The sequence below is a fragment of the Ctenocephalides felis genome, unplaced genomic scaffold (assembly GCF_003426905.1).
Source record: "Ctenocephalides felis isolate EL2017-DRISC unplaced genomic scaffold, ASM342690v1 CF-g0.4_SCAFFOLD_01886, whole genome shotgun sequence".
NCBI classification, from domain to species: domain Eukaryota; kingdom Metazoa; phylum Arthropoda; class Insecta; order Siphonaptera; family Pulicidae; genus Ctenocephalides; species Ctenocephalides felis.
This window is the reverse complement of record NW_020538040.1, coordinates 158,077,380-158,093,993: the sequence shown is the minus strand read 5'-3', so window position 1 is coordinate 158,093,993 and position 16,614 is coordinate 158,077,380. Positions and strand designations below refer to the sequence as shown.

The window sequence follows — 16,614 nt, the reverse complement described above, 5'->3', positions numbered from 1 at the left end:
TTTTTTTAACTTCCCGTAGGGTAAAAGAACAGTAATCGCTAAAAAATCGAAAATAAAAATTTCATATATCTTTACGTTTTAAGGTTTCTGAATATTTTGGCATACCTTAGGAAAAATGGATTTATGTGTTGTTTATGTGTGTGTGTGTGCATTAGGGTGGTCCTTAAAATGGTCATTTTCGAATTTCCTTGCTCCCAGGGGCTCGAATGGTTCCAAATAGATAAAAAACAATTCTCTGAAAGTTTTAGCTCTTAATATTAATGTTTAGATAGAGCGCAATTCAATCAAAGTTTTGTATGGAATAGCATGAATTTTTTTTTTAAATTTTAAAAATGTATTTTTAGATGTAATTTGGCGAGCAAATGAATGAATAAAACTCATTCATTTTGTCGCTAAGTTATAGTTATACCTAAAACATTTTTTTTTAATTTTCAAATTTTTTCCATGCTCTTCCCATAACAAACTTTGATTGAATTGCGCTTGTCTAAAACGTTAATATTAGAGCTAAAACTTTCAGAAAATTTGTTTTTTATCTATTTGAAACCATTTGAGCCTATTTGAGCAGGAAATTCGAAAATGACCATTTGTGGACCACCCTAGTGTGCATATACAAATTTTAGTCGACGATTTCGGGAAACGACGATCAACCGATTTGAATAATTCAAAAAACATTCGATTCGTATCGATAAGGAGGAGTGCTGATTAGTTTTGGCGAAGGCAGGTCTAGCCGTTCCAAAGATACGGGCAAAAAATGCCAAATACATAACTCACTTTTTAGAGAAACGGAGAGTCCGATTTTAATAATTCAAAGAACATTTTACTTATATTGACAAGGTGAACAACCGATCAAATATGCATAAAGGCAGGTCTAGCGGTTTCGGAGATCTAATAAAAAAAGTAAAAAAAAAGCCATTTGGCGGTCAAAAATGTTCATTAGACATATGTACATCAAATTATCAGTTATTTAATAATGTGTACACATTTAGTGTAATATTTTTTGGGTTCCGTACCAAGATTTTTAATTGCGGTACGGAAAGTTCCAGCAATTTACCTTAAGGCACTATGCCATGCACCCCACTAGTAATTTCGAAAGACAATATCTGATCGTGTGAGACTCTTCAGTGGTTCCGGTGAACGTCGGGCGATGTTCAGTTCATTGATAGTTATAAAACGGAGTGCGCGTCGTGTGAGAAAATCACAGATAATAAAATTGAAATAGAGTTTCCCGCAACGGAAATACATCATTGTGCCCTGTTATTTATTTGGTAATGGACCCCGACACTCGTCATAAGTACAAACACACTACGTAACTGAGTGGTCACATACACACTCGGTTGGTTGCTGTAACATTGTTATTGTTACCCCTTCTGAATTCGTGACTGCATTGTGTGAAGTGTTCGTTTGGGCCCAATCAACAAACTATACTTATGTACGGGGACGATTGGACAGCTGACAGATATTTGAAAAGAGATTATTCGATAGTCATTATATATCGAGTTACGGAATAGAAAGCAACTAGCTAAGGCTGCGGTCACATGGGATTGATAAAAACTGCTAAAGGCAAATCTAAGAGTTTACCCTCACCCAATGTGGGGTAAAAGAACGGGGCTTGAAGGTCCGCCAGTAAAAAGACCATCACCGATACTTCAAAAACCAGTAAAGTTAAGAATTATTTTGTTAAAAATAGTTTGAAATAATGTTAAAAATAGCTTGAAATAATATTAAAAGTAGTACAATCGTGTGTAAAAAATTTGGTAATTAGAATTAAAATGAATGAAAGTAAGAAGAGAAGAAATGAAGACGTAAGAAGAAGGTAGAAGATACAATGATAAATAGTAAAGAAGAAAAAAAGAAGAGTGAAGTTAAGTTGAAGAGTACATAGAATAGGATAGAATATGAAATAGAAAGAAAGAATAGGATTTATATAAGGAAAGTAGTATGAACCTGTATTGAAATTGAAATATTGTATTGAAATGGTAATATATTGTAGATCGCTAAATACTCGAGTAAGCAAACAATAAAAATAAAAAAATAAAAAATATTAACAACAATTTTTGAAAGTAGTAGGGAAAAAAGATGTATAAACAAACGCCAACTTAATTCTAAGTTACTACATGGCAATGTTTAAAAGTCCACAACAAAAGTATTTGCATACACTGTTGCTCAGTTTTCCAGACATTAATATAATTAAGTAAACGTCATTTAATTGTTTTATAAGAAGTATTGTTAATTTTAAGTTAGATTCAACAGTTTTTTATATAACCCCTATAAAAGCTTACACCTAGGTACGGTAAAATAGACCAACTGAACCTTAACCCTGGCAAAGGTGTAAAAAATAAAAAATATCGAACAAAAAAGTTAATGAAGGTAATAAGCAATTTTACAAGAGATAAAATAAATTAATTGTTTTTATAACTCTGTTGATGAATATTTCTGACAAAATACCAGATCAAGGTTATATACAATGTTATCCCTGTAAAAAAATTCACCCATAAAATTTATATTTTGCATTGGTTGAATAATGTAGCTATTATTTTATAAAAATTAGTACATTAATAAAAGCTGAACCACTGGGTTTTCCTTTTAAAATTTAATATGTTATTTTTCAAACTTATTATTCAATGTCTTTCTATTTAGACAGATTGTAATTTATAAGAAAAAAAAATGAAACATTGGGCCTGTTTACCCCCTGGACGTCCCTATTGACCTCGCATATGGGGTAAAAAGAACCAGATTATAAATGTTAACGTTATGTATAAAACGTCTGACCACACAGAAAAAACATAGATTTTTAACTATTCGTTACTACCAACTCATACGAATACAAACCCGTAACATAGTATTACCATAACATTTTTATTTTATCCCAAAATTGGCTCCTAAATAAAAATAAGAATAAAATTCAATGAATATGATTGAATAAAAATAAGATTTAACCCTCGCATTTTGGAATTGCTAATTTACCTAATAGCACCAGTATTAAGTCGGATTTCGTAACCCTTTCTACCAAAGAGGTATAAATATAACAGTATTCCTACAAAATAGAAGTGTTAATCCAGGAAAAATTAGGAATTTACAATTCGACAAAAGTACATTACAACATACATTTTACAACAATAGGGAATGCAAAATATAGACTACCGGGTTTATTTTTCACAAAATATGGGAATTAAAAGTCAAACGTAATTTTGTAATGGGAAGCACATAGATGTTCGTCATTTTGACGCTTATTGTTTTTTATTCCTTTGGAGTTTTTAATTAAATGTGTCCGAAAAACAGTTTAAAATATGAATTTTAACCAGTCAAAGCTAGTTGACTAGTATATTCGTCACGAAGAAGTGTCAGAATTTTGTGTATTGATGAGCATACTTCGCCATGCGTACAAATCTTTGACCATATGGTCAAATAGCTAATATTATAACTATATAATAATAATATCAAAGCTAGCTAATATTAGCTGTTTGAATTGCTTTTTTTTTAAAAAAATGCGTCTTTTTTTTGAAAATCTCAAGATATTTAGAATGTTTTGAGTCTATGCCCGCATAAAACAAATAGTTGAAGTGGCATTTTACCTCAAAGCAAAATTTTACCTCGATTCTTACAGCACAAAACTGTTAAGTTAAATTGCTGATTAAATGATTATTATTATGGTATCATTTTATTCAATTAAGAAGAAAATCATTTAAGATTAGATAAATTGTGGAGCGGTAATCGGATATCCAATACTATCGAAGCATTTTTGCACAGATGCAATTTTGCAACAAAATTGTGTACTAATAATATTATAATAGTTATATTTCCCAAATTAATATGCAATTGCGATAAAAATTAAAGCTATGAAACTATGATTTTAGTACTGCTCCAATTTTATAAAAATTATATTCTTGACTCAGTTGTAAGCTTTTTATGGAATAATATGATTCTGAATTATTTTCCTTACTAATATTTGTTTATATAACTTATTTTAGGTATTTAAATGATAGAATTTGGTTATATAATGCCATTAGTTTTAATTTCAAATGTCGATGTCTATGAAGCTTAAATCATTAATTAAAAATGAATTTGAAATTGAAAAACACCATATAGGTGTAGTGTAAACAACGGTTCTATTTTTCTGAACATTTTTAGAAATAATTTTGTAAATCTAAAATTATAGCCTATAAATGAATTATGTCTATATAGGTAGTATCCTTGGAAGAAGCAAACTTTTATTAGAAAAATATAATTTTTATTATTATTTGCACCTATTGCATTATGAAACATCAGCAAATTTTTTGGTAGTACTTAGAACGTCCAAATCGAATGCCAAATCCTTTGATTGGACGACAAAGATTATTAGAAATGAATGTAGTGAAATCATTTACGAACTATTAAACTTCAAATAATAAATAATAATATCCCACGTTTAATTAGTCTGGAGTCTCGATACCAACATCACCTTTAATATCCTTTGTTGCACCATTTTTATTATTGCAGTGTATATAAAAACAGTCAACACATCCATCAAAATCAGCACTACATATGTCAAAATCGATAATATAGAATGTGAATTAATTAATTTATGCATTTTCAACTCGTAACGTTTATTACACAAGCACTCACCCATGTCTATAAATGTTACATTGAAAATTAATTAATAGCAGCACTATAAATTAGAAAATGCGGATGCAGAATATGCATTAAGGTGAGAGAAATTAATTTTAACAGTCGTTAAAGAATATAATATATGAATGTAAGTGTTAACGTATAATAATCATTTAATTTTTAGTTTCAAGTTTACTATGAAAATCTTAGAGTTGAAAGAATATCTACAGATATTCAAAAAATATAATAGAAATAATTTAAAATAAATTAAAAATTGATTAATAATATTTTCTATCATTGGGTAACCATAACCTTTAATACGTTAATCGCTATGACAATATCAAAAAAATTTTCACATGGGCCTTGGAAACTATTACATAATTTAGTTAAAAATGTATCATAAAAAAGGCAATGTATCAAAGAAAATTTTCTTTTCCAAAATTCGTAGAAAAACACGATTTTCTATGTCACACATATATATGACTGGCATTAAAAAATTTCTCCTACCAAATCGTGTATATCTGATAAGATGAATTTTTTTTAGCATATAAATTATAACAATATAAATAAAAAAGAATAAAATAATTGAAATAGACTTTTAATTGATTAAGATTTAATTATATATTAAATAATAGTGTTTGGTTTTCCATAGATTCAAACTGTACGTCTGCGTAGTGAAACAATAAGAGACTCTTATAACAATAATATTGTTCTATAAATACTTATAAAGACTACTCCACTGTTATGAATTTTTCTATTCAATAATATTCCACATAAATTGATCAAAACAGTATATGTATAGTTATATAATAATGCTTTGAAATTCATTGAATACAATAATACTTGAGATGCATGGATGTCATGAAATGAATGTCGAATAAAATCAATTGAATTGTTCATGGATTAAATAAAGGAAACTTCCAGATCAAATAAATCCATAAAATGAGTTGAATAAATAAATTATATATATAAAAATTTAGATAAATAAAAATGTATACATTTTAGATTTTTTTATTCGACGCTGAAACGTATTCTTGAAATATTTATTTGCAGCCAAAGAGTCAAAATAAAAAGCAATAAATAAATAAATTTGTATTAAGCACTATAACAAATTTTAAAACATTCAATGTTGAAACTTAAATATTTAATTTCGACTTATTTGGCAGCAAACAAAAAATTCTATTATTTAATTATTTTATTATTTCTATATTCTATATATAATATGGAAAGAAGTTTTTAATTACAAACGTATATGTTTTCAACTTGACTTCTAAGGGCCTCCTTAACTTTTAGGTCGTACTCTAAATTTTTCGATATTTTACCAAATAATTATGGTCTTTTTCATGAAATGATGCATGAATCTATTTTCTATAACTTTGTCAAGATGACCAATATCAATATTTATGACCTTTATCCTAGACTTTTAAACTTGAGATAACATTTTTGTTTTCTTTTTTTATTTTTTACACAGAAGGGCGAATATTATAAGGCAGCTGTGACTTGATAGTCATATCAAAAAAATTGTTTCAACAAAATTCTTTCTATTTATTTGCATATATAGGTTTATAAGTACTGATTTCTGGTTCCCCTAATTTTTGGATGTAAAACAAAGGGGTTAATATTTCAAACAAACGGAACTCAAAAATATGAAAAGGAATTTAAAATAAATTGTACAATAAATTTAGGCGGGTAAAGGTACTTTTTACAATATAAACATGGCAAGCAATGATTAAGTTAGATTTTTCAATTAATTACTATTAATACGCCGTGAAATAAAATGTGTTGCAGTAGTGCTAATTATATATTATTAATAATCTTTTATATTATCAAAACATACATTTTATTTTACAATGAACCGTAGGATCCTCTTTAATAATTTATGACTAAACTTCTAATTATCTGTCACCTACATGACTCCCCAAATTAAAAAGGTAGTCATAAATTATTAAAAACAGGATCACACGGTTTATTGTAAAATAAAATCTGAATTGGTGTTTGTTTTCTCTTCTGATATGTTTTGATAATTTGAAGGATTATTAATAAAAGGTATAATTAGCAATATTGTATTGCTAAAGTAAGATTAACAAAATCGAATCAATATCAATTTGGCACTAGATATATTTAGCTTTAATGAAAAGCATAGAAATCGTTATAGATATATTTAACAAATATTTCCTAGTTGTAGTCACCGTATTCTACTATGCATGAAATTTCCGAAACAAAATTTCCTCCTAAGCAAATCAACCAACAAAGTCAGTATCAATTCCAACAAAAAATGATCACCGAATACATTTGATAGCAATAATTAGATAGATAGATTAGATAGAAAACAAGCACTATTGTATTGCTAAAGTATGGATTAACAAATTCGAATCAATGTCAATTTGGCACTGGATATGTTTAGCTTTAATAAAAAGCATAGAAATCGTTATAGATAAATTTAACAAATATTTCTTAGTTGCAGTCACCGTATTATACTATGCATAAAATTTCCGAAATAAAATTCCCTCCTAAGTAAACCAACCTTACAAAGTCACTGGCAGTATCAATTCTAACAAAAAATGATCATCGAATACATTTGATAGCAATAATTAGATAGATAGATTAGATAGAAAACAAGCACTATTGTATTGCTAAAGTATGATTAACAAAATCGAATCAATATCAATTTGGCACTGGATATATTTAGCTTAAATAAAAAGCATAGAAATCGTTATAGATATATTTAACAAATATTTCCTAGTTGTAGTCACCGTATTCTACTATGCATGAAATTTCCGAAACAAAATTTCCTCCTAAGCAAATCAACCAACAAAGTCAGTATCAATTCCAACAAAAAATGATCACCGAATACATTTGATAGCAATAATTAGATAGATAGATTAGATAGAAAACAAGCACTATTGTATTGCTAAAGTATGGATTAACAAATTCGAATCAATGTCAATTTGGCACTGGATATGTTTAGCTTTAATAAAAAGCATAGAAATCATTATAGATAAATTTAACAAATATTTCTTAGTTGTGGTCACCGTATTCAACTATGCATAAAATTTTTGAAACAAAATTTCCTCCTAAGCAAACCAACTTTACAAAGTCACTGGCAATATCAATTCTAAAAAAATGATCACCGAATACATTTGATAGCAATAATTAGATAGATAGATTAGATAGAAAACAAGCACTATTGTATTGCTAAAGTATGGATTAACAAATTCGAATCAATGTCAATTTGGCGCTGGATATAGTAGCTTTAATAAAAAGCATAGAAATCGTTATAGATAGATTTTACAAATATTTCTTAGTTGTAGTCACCGTATTCTATTATTCATAAAATTCCCTTCTAAGCAAACCAGCCTCACAAAGTCACTGGCAATATCAATTCTAACAAAAAATGATCACCGAATACATTTGATAGCAATAATTAGACAGATAGATTAGATAGAAAACAAGCACTATTGTGTGCTAAAGTATGGATTAACAAATTCAAATCAATGTCAATTTGGCACTGGATATGTTTAGCTTTAATAAAAAGCATAGAAATCATTATAGATAAATTTAACAAATATTTCTTAGTTGTAGTCACCGTATTCTACTATGCATGAAATTTCCGAAACAAAATTTCCTCCTAAGCAAATCAACCAACAAAGTCAGTATCAATTCCAACAAAAAATGATCACCGAATACATTTGATAGCAATAATTAGATAGATAGATTAGATAGATAACAAGCACTATTGTATTGCTGTAGTATGATTATCAAATTCGAATCAATATCAATTTGGCACTGGATATGTTAAGCTTTAATAAAAAGCATAGAAATCGTTATAGATAAATTTAGCAAATATTTCTTAGTTATAGTCACCGTATTCTACTATGCATAAAATTTCCTCCTAAGCAAACCAGCCTTACAAAGTCACTGGCAATATCAATTCTAACAAAAAATGGCCACCGAATACATTTGATAGCAATAATTCACCTGCTGGACATATGCATTCCGGGGCGTCGCGTTTTGGTCGTTTGGCCACTTCGGCAGCTGCCCTCGCGACCTCCCTCCGTATGCGGCCAAATCGCTCGTGCAGTGGCCCGTGCAGACTCCTCAGCGTCTTCACTTCCTGCTCCAGAGGTGCCAATCTCGATTCCATCCCCCGCACGGACAACACAGAGAACAAACCCGACCCAACACTTAAAACACACACAAAACACAGAATCACATTTGATAAACTTGTCTTCTTACACGTGCTACTACTGTCACCACCACTGACACCGTAGTCTTTGCCCGCCACGGAAGGGGCTGACGTCGCCGTCATATTTAATTTCCCTAAACCACCCTCAATTATAATATAATTTCGTGCGACTCGCCGGCTTACCGGCGTTCTGAGCACACAATTGCCTGTTGCTCGCGATAATAAAATTAGATAAATTAAAACCAAAAATGATCTAAACACGAAGGCTAAAGGGATAATAGTAATATTAGCATAATTTTTCAATGTGCAATTTTGTCATATTTAAATTTTAATGAAAAATTTTGAACTCGACACCGACACTGGTGTCAAAACATGCAATATTGTTCAAAAATCAAACTTTTATATAAAATCTCTTTAACTATGCCTGCACAAACATTTCACTTCGGACACTTGTCCGTCGTCCTTATTCATTTTAATAGCAAACCACATTGCAAACATACAAATATTTCGTGAACAGAGAAAGTGGTGGCTTTGGACTAATCAGTAAAGAATGATTTAACTAGCACCTGTCACATGATAATAAAATTTTCACTGAACAATTTTACGAGAAATGTAAACAGGAATAGCACGTGTACACGATACCGACGCAACTTCGAAGTACAGGAACAACTCGCAGGACGAACGTCGCTCGACTAATGCTATCGAGTGGAGCGTGTGCGTTGTACTAACGCGAGAATAGGTTCGGGTTAGCTCGGCCGTCATGCGTTCACGCCCCACTCTCCCCAAACAGGCTTCGGTAGTCCGATAGTGTACCATCGAACCCAAAACGACTTAGGGTGAATGAGTTACCTGTCTTACCTGAGATACCTGGTCGAAATGCCCGTGAGCGAGCGAGCGAGGACGCTTTATCATTATTTTAGAATTAAATGCATACTTTTACAGATAGGTTTTTAAACATTCTGCTCGCGAAAAATATAAGGGATAATTGGAAAATGATGTATTATTTCGGATAACTGAGAAAAACCCGCAATTGTAGTTCTTCCTTCCAAGACTCGCCAAACCTAAAAATAAAATTCAAAAAAATATTATATGCAGTCCAAAAAACAATTATGAAAATATAAACTAAGGGACCGATTCTGCCGCAATTTTATGATAAGATCATGTTATGAAGAATTTTCCATAGTAATATAGACAAAAGTTATGCGGTTGGTGTTCAGTCAGGCGAATTTCTCAGGTTTTTGATGCAAAACATAATCTAAAAGCCGCACAAATGTCAAAAAAACGATGTTAGATAAGTGTGTGTTTCTGATTCCTCTTAGATAACATAAGAGTGACGTTGCAGCTTATGCTTAAAACGCCGGAATGAATAGCAAATACATGATATTTTGACAGCATTCAGTATGATTCATTCGCATAATGTATGGGAGTCGGAGCGTAACATAGCTATGCCGTAACATTTCTCTGTTATGCGCAGAATCGGTCCATAAGAGGCCGATTCCGTTGCAAAATAGGCGAATGTTATAGCAAGGCTATGTTACGCTGCATTTTTTCATATAAAATGGTACTAAAAACTGTCAAAATTTTATGTATTTGCTGTGTTGTCAGGCGTTTTACACATAAAATACAACCTCACTCGTATGTTATTAAACCACATCACAAAGATCCAGTAATTATAACACTTGTTAATACTTGTTTATCTATGGATAACATCGTGTTTTCGACATTTGTGCGTTTTCTATGCTAAATTTTCTATTTAAAACGCCTGACTACACAGCAACCACATAGCAATTGACAGTTTTTAGTACCATTTGTATGAAAGTATGTGCGTAGCGCTACGTAACATAGCCTTGCCATAACATTAGTCTATTTTACGGCAGATTCGACCTATAAATAAACAAATAAATAGATAAATAAATAATAATTTAAATAAACAAAGCATTGATCCAATATAATTAATTTATCTAACCTAAATCTAGCTTCTGCGTTGCTTAAAAAATAATATCGATCCTTGTAAAATAAAAAAATTCATTGTTTAAAGCCTTCAAACAAATAATTAAAATATAACATTGTATAAACAAGAAACACTGCAAAAAAGTTTTAAAATCAACAAATAGGTTTCCTATCTTTAAACATAAATAATATCAAATTATTATTATTTACTTAAGTAATAGTACTAGTATTAGACTAGTATATATTACAAATAAAAAATTTCAAATTCTGGTCCAAAAATTATTACAATTTTGAATAATAGTTTATTGCAACAAATATTTCATCCCTAACCATATTCACGTGTACGTTTTCCAGGTACACATTACATCATAACCGCAAATAATAATTAGCAATTAATTGTGAACATTTATAATTACATCTTATTTTCCACATTAATTTCAGACAATTGTAGCGTGTTTGCACGATACAACCGTTACAATTAAGATACAAAAACAAGCTAAATAATTCGAGGTCCGGATTTCTATACCTACAGTACGCTCTAACGGACAAGTTGGTAGTTTCTCACAGACTTTTACCTCGAATCGAATCCACACTACAAGATATAATTGGTAGGAAAAACAGCTGAATTATATACTATATAAAGAATTATATATTACATATATAGACATGGAATAAATCGCTTCAATCGATTTATAAACAAATACACATCTACACCTTTGACGATGAGCATATTATTTATACATCAACTTTAGAAAGTATTGAAATAAATATCTTTTAGCAACCAAAGTCCACAAAATAAAGAAGTACATTGTTAAAAATAACGAAGTTGTAAAATAACCAAGTATTAAAACCCTTATGTTTATATACTTGTATAAAATTTAAATTTTAATAATATATTTAAGTAATTAAGCGTAATTAAGTTTGAATATGTGGGGTTGTAGTCTAGTAGCAAGCATAATCATAAAGTCCAGGGTTCAAGTCCGCGATTCGGACAACATGATATCAAGTAGAAGTGAAAATATAGATGAAAACATTATAGTAGAATATCAGAGTAAAATCTTTCATTTGTTGCTGCAATAACTTAAAAAATAAATAATATTAGCAACATAGTTCAGTAGAAATATCACAACCGATTATAGAATTCTCAGTTTTAATTGCCATTCAAAAAAGAAAATTTTCAGATGTATTTCTATAACAGTCCTATAAATAAATTAGTAGTTATATAACTATCACTCAATTATTAATAACATAAGTAATTATAACCTTATTTATTTACAAAAATATACAAATATACAACAACATACAAATAGTTAATTAAATAACAATTATAAAATTTAGCGCACATAAAAATAATTATCAGTTCAAGTATTGCTTATAAACTATATAATTATATATATAGGAACAATTAGCTCTAACAATAAATGCACATCTGTTTTTTAAATACTATCACTAAATTGTGAACATTTCCGAAAACTTCATATGAAGTTAGCTTCTTATATCTAATGAAAAATGATGTTAAAAATCTGCCCATCTCGATCAAGATATGATGTGCTGCATTCTTATTGTTGTGCAGATTAAGAAAATATTTTCACATCCAAATCAAAACAATAAGTACATCCAAATATAAGGCACATGGTTTACAGAAAAGATTACGATCCAAACATTATATTGGCTATTACATACAAACAAAGGCATTGTGACAATAATGCAAGCATTAAATGTTACCAAGTAGAATTTTATGGAAATAATGTTAAAAATAGTTTGAAATAATATTAAAAAATAGTTCAATCGCATATAAGATTTGAGAATTGAAATTAAAATGAATGGAAGTAAGAATAGAAGTAATGAAAACATAAGAAGAGGATAGAAGATACAATGATAGATAGTAAAAGAAGAAAAAAAAAAGAAGAATTAAGGTTACGTTAAAGAGAACATAGAATGAAGAATAGAATAGAATAAAATATAAAATAGAAGGAAGAATAGGATTTATATAAGGAAAATAGTATGAACCTGAAGATTGTATTGAAATTAAGTATTGTATTGAAATTGAAATATATTGTAGGTGGCTAAATGCTCGAGTAAGCGAGGCCAATAAAAACAAATACAAAAAAAAGGTGAAAATTTAAGTACTAATAATCTAGAATTATGTATCTGAGCTATAAAACCTTTTATACATTTATATAATATAAAATTTAAAGAGGAAATAAGTTGAATAATAGTTTATAATCAATGATTAAACTAAACATACACTGGAAAGAATGGTTCTTTTTTTATGATAGGTTCAGTGTTATACTTTAATTGCTTAGCTTCCCCACTTTTCTTTTTGTCACAGTAGTCAGACTTACCTCCAGTTTTCTTGACTAACTTGATATCAGATATTAACATGTCATGACTGACTGCTTTGCACATATCATAAATGGTTAAAGCTGTAATAGCAACAGCCGTCAAAGCTTCCATTTCAACACCAGTTTTGCCTTCACATTGTACATTTGCAGTAATGACAACAAAATCATCATTAAGTACAGTTTGGACATCCACATGTGAAAGATTTATATTATGGCACAGAGGTATAAGGTCAGAGGTTTTCTTAGAACTCATTACACCCGCAAGTTTGGCAACGGATAACACATCGCCTTTCTTCATTCCATTTTCTTTGATAAGCTGAGCTATTTCTGAACCAACATACACTTTACCTGTTGCTGTTGCATTTCGTTTTGTTACTTGTTTGCCGCTGATGTCCACCATATGTGCCTCTCCTTCGGAATTCACATGTGTTAATGATGAGAATGTCCTAATGTAGTTCTGATGAACCATATTATGGGCAAAAAGATGACTTAAATTTGTGTTTAATGGAGATTGAGGATGAATTCGGTTGATTTTGATATCTGAAAGCAAAATAACAAAAATTATTAATACAAATCCTTATAATATTGGAAAATGGAATTGCATGTTTATTGGTAAAGAAATCCATTGGCATTCATATGAGATAAGTCAATAAAACTTAAGAAAAAAAAAAAATATTAACCAATGCAATATATTAGAACGCAGCTTTTATATGTCCCATATAAAGTACAAGTTACTTTTTATAAGATTGCAGGATATGATGATCAACGTCTGCATTCCTCTAAATCAAGAGTTTGCAAAATTATTTTGAATCATTAATTCCAAAATACCGCACATGCATTACATGAAGCACACACAAAAAAAAATGAACCAACTACATTTTATTCCGAAATACCTTTTTTATATTTAAGTAAAATCAGCCACCAATTAGTATCATAGGACGATTTTCCATAAATGATAGATTCTGCATGCCTAAAAAAAGCAACTCGATAGAGAACATATTGTTAAATGTAACATTCAATCAATAAACCCATTACATGGAACACTACATAAATGCTAATGTATTCTGAAGCTAGTTAAATTGTTATTCAAGATTTTTAAAAGTTCCTACCTGCATGCTGTTTTTTCTTCCTGAATACTGTAGCTCCAATAAGCGCAACTAGATCATCATGTTTTGTTCCAGCACGAATTGCATCTCGTAAGGATACTTCAGCATTTCCAAACAAACAGACCTAAAATTTGTATAAAATATCAGGTTTTTTTTTCTTAAAAAATGTACTTTAGCCTAGTGTACTTTAGTATTATTTTTAAAAAAAATTGAACAAACATGTATTTATAAGCTATTTAAATCAAAACTCGTCAAGGCAACTGAATGACATGTAAAAGCAAAGTGATAAAAGCGAAATGGCATAAGAAATGTTGTGTAAATTACTTCTTACCTTCAAATTGCCATCAGCAGTGACACGCAACCTATTGCATGTTCCACAGAAATGTTCAGACATTGAAGTAATGAATCCAACTTGACCACGAAAGCCTGGTACAGCATAAGCTTTTGAAGTATCATTTGGACTATTTTCAAGAGGTTTGAAATTGCTCCATTTTGACCTGATCATTGACACCAAATCTTATAAGCAACCATTTTCTCAGTTTTCCACTTATTCCTGAGAATGGCATGTATTCAATAAATCTAACATCCACATTCCGATCTTCGGTAAACTGTACAAAGTCTAGTACTTCATCAGCATTGAAATCTATAAATGTAAACAGTTCTTATTAACTAAATTATAATATATTGTCTCTCATTTTCATTCATGTCTAATCGTTTCCTCTAAATCAATGTTTTACTTTCCTCAACAACTGCAGTATTAAAAGATAATTTATTTGAAGTTGAGTTTAATGTAACATATTTAATGTTAAGATTAATATTGAAAGTACTTATTAATATTTAATATTGCTTGGGTATTGTATACCAACTAATATATTGTTATAATAATTGTGTCTGTTATAAGTTAAATCCCATGCTTAGGGCAAATCAAATAGTATGTTCAAAATTCTTTAAAATGTATTATATTACTCTTATCAGCCGAGTAGATATTTTCATTACGTAAGTGTATTTTTTGTATCAACATTTAAATAATTTCTTTATACATGCAGTTTATTTTCACATATGCAAAAAATATAGGCAATTTTTTAAGGATTGAAGAAAAATATCCTTACCTTTCATAACAACACAGTTAACTTTAGGTTTGTATCCTAATTGTATGGCCAAATCAATTCCAGCAATGACACGTTCCCAACCTTTACGTCTTGTTATTAATTCATACTTTTGTGGTTTTAAAGTATCCAAGCTAATATTAAGCAAGTCTAAACCAGCACGCTGCAAAGGAACAAGCTGTCTAGTCAACATCAGGCCGTTTGTTGTGATGGCTACAGTTTTAAGACCAGGAATTTTCTTAAGATTTTCTAAAATAGACAAGTGAATATGTAAATATATACATACACACACATACATATATATATATATATATATATATATATATATATATATGTGTGTGTTATATATGTTCCAAAAAAGTAGTGTGTTATGCAAATCTGTGTTATACGGGGCAAAGAACTAGTACAAATAGAGGGGTTATGTTCCACGAATTCAAAAAAACATGCTACATATCATGATATTATAATGAATATTGTTATATTAATTAATTTTTTTCAAGAAGTAATATACATTACATCAATTATGATTTTTTTCATCATAATTAAATGGTATGTGCTATCAAACACGATCCTTTTTTGCAAGATATTCTCATCCTCTTATCAGTTTTTCTGTATACCTCCAGATCCGTGCATCATTTTTTTCAAATACAATTATATTTGCAATTAGGGCCGTTCAAGTATACATAAGCACTATAGGGGGGGCGGGGGGGTTGTTGAATTGCTTATTTTGGGTTGACATGGGGGGGGCAGGGGAGCCTGGATGATGATTACGTCATAGGTAGTATTTTTATTTTTTTACATTAATTGCAAAATGTTCACATAAGAATGAATGTAGGGGTAAGAGTTTTGCTTACTTTTGCTGACAAGGGGGATGGGGGGGTAAATAATTGTAATAAAGCTGCTTACGTAATACTTGAACGATCCCTTACTTGCTTTTAGCAAAAGATATTTATATATTTACCACATGCAAAATTACCTGTATTAAAATTTGTGCTCATTTTATTTAAAGGACTTGTGCTTAAGACTAATTGACTAATTGTTCGGATAAGGCTAGATTTTTTTTTCTACAGAACGTACGCGCTCGAATAATAGGTTTCAAATTAGTTATGTTTGAATTAGTTTCAACACATTTATTGAGCTATGGTACTGCGATTTTACTAATTTTAGAATAAAAAAAGTTTGATTTTCATATATTTATTATAGTTTTTATTTTAGTAGGTTCTGCTCAATTCTCAAACCTTGTTAGAGCAAACCTGTGCTTTAAAAGTACCTTGTTATAAGGGAGTATTGTGTTATGGGAGTGTTACCTGTATATATATACACATGTATGTATAATT

General features: G+C 29.7%; 1 pseudogene; it reads right to left on the bottom strand.

The window, feature by feature from the left end:
• Nucleotides 1-12,791: 12,791 nt before the first annotated feature.
• LOC113376123 lies at nt 12,792-15,530 on the bottom strand (annotated as a pseudogene).
• Nucleotides 15,531-16,614: the final 1,084 nt, after the last annotated feature.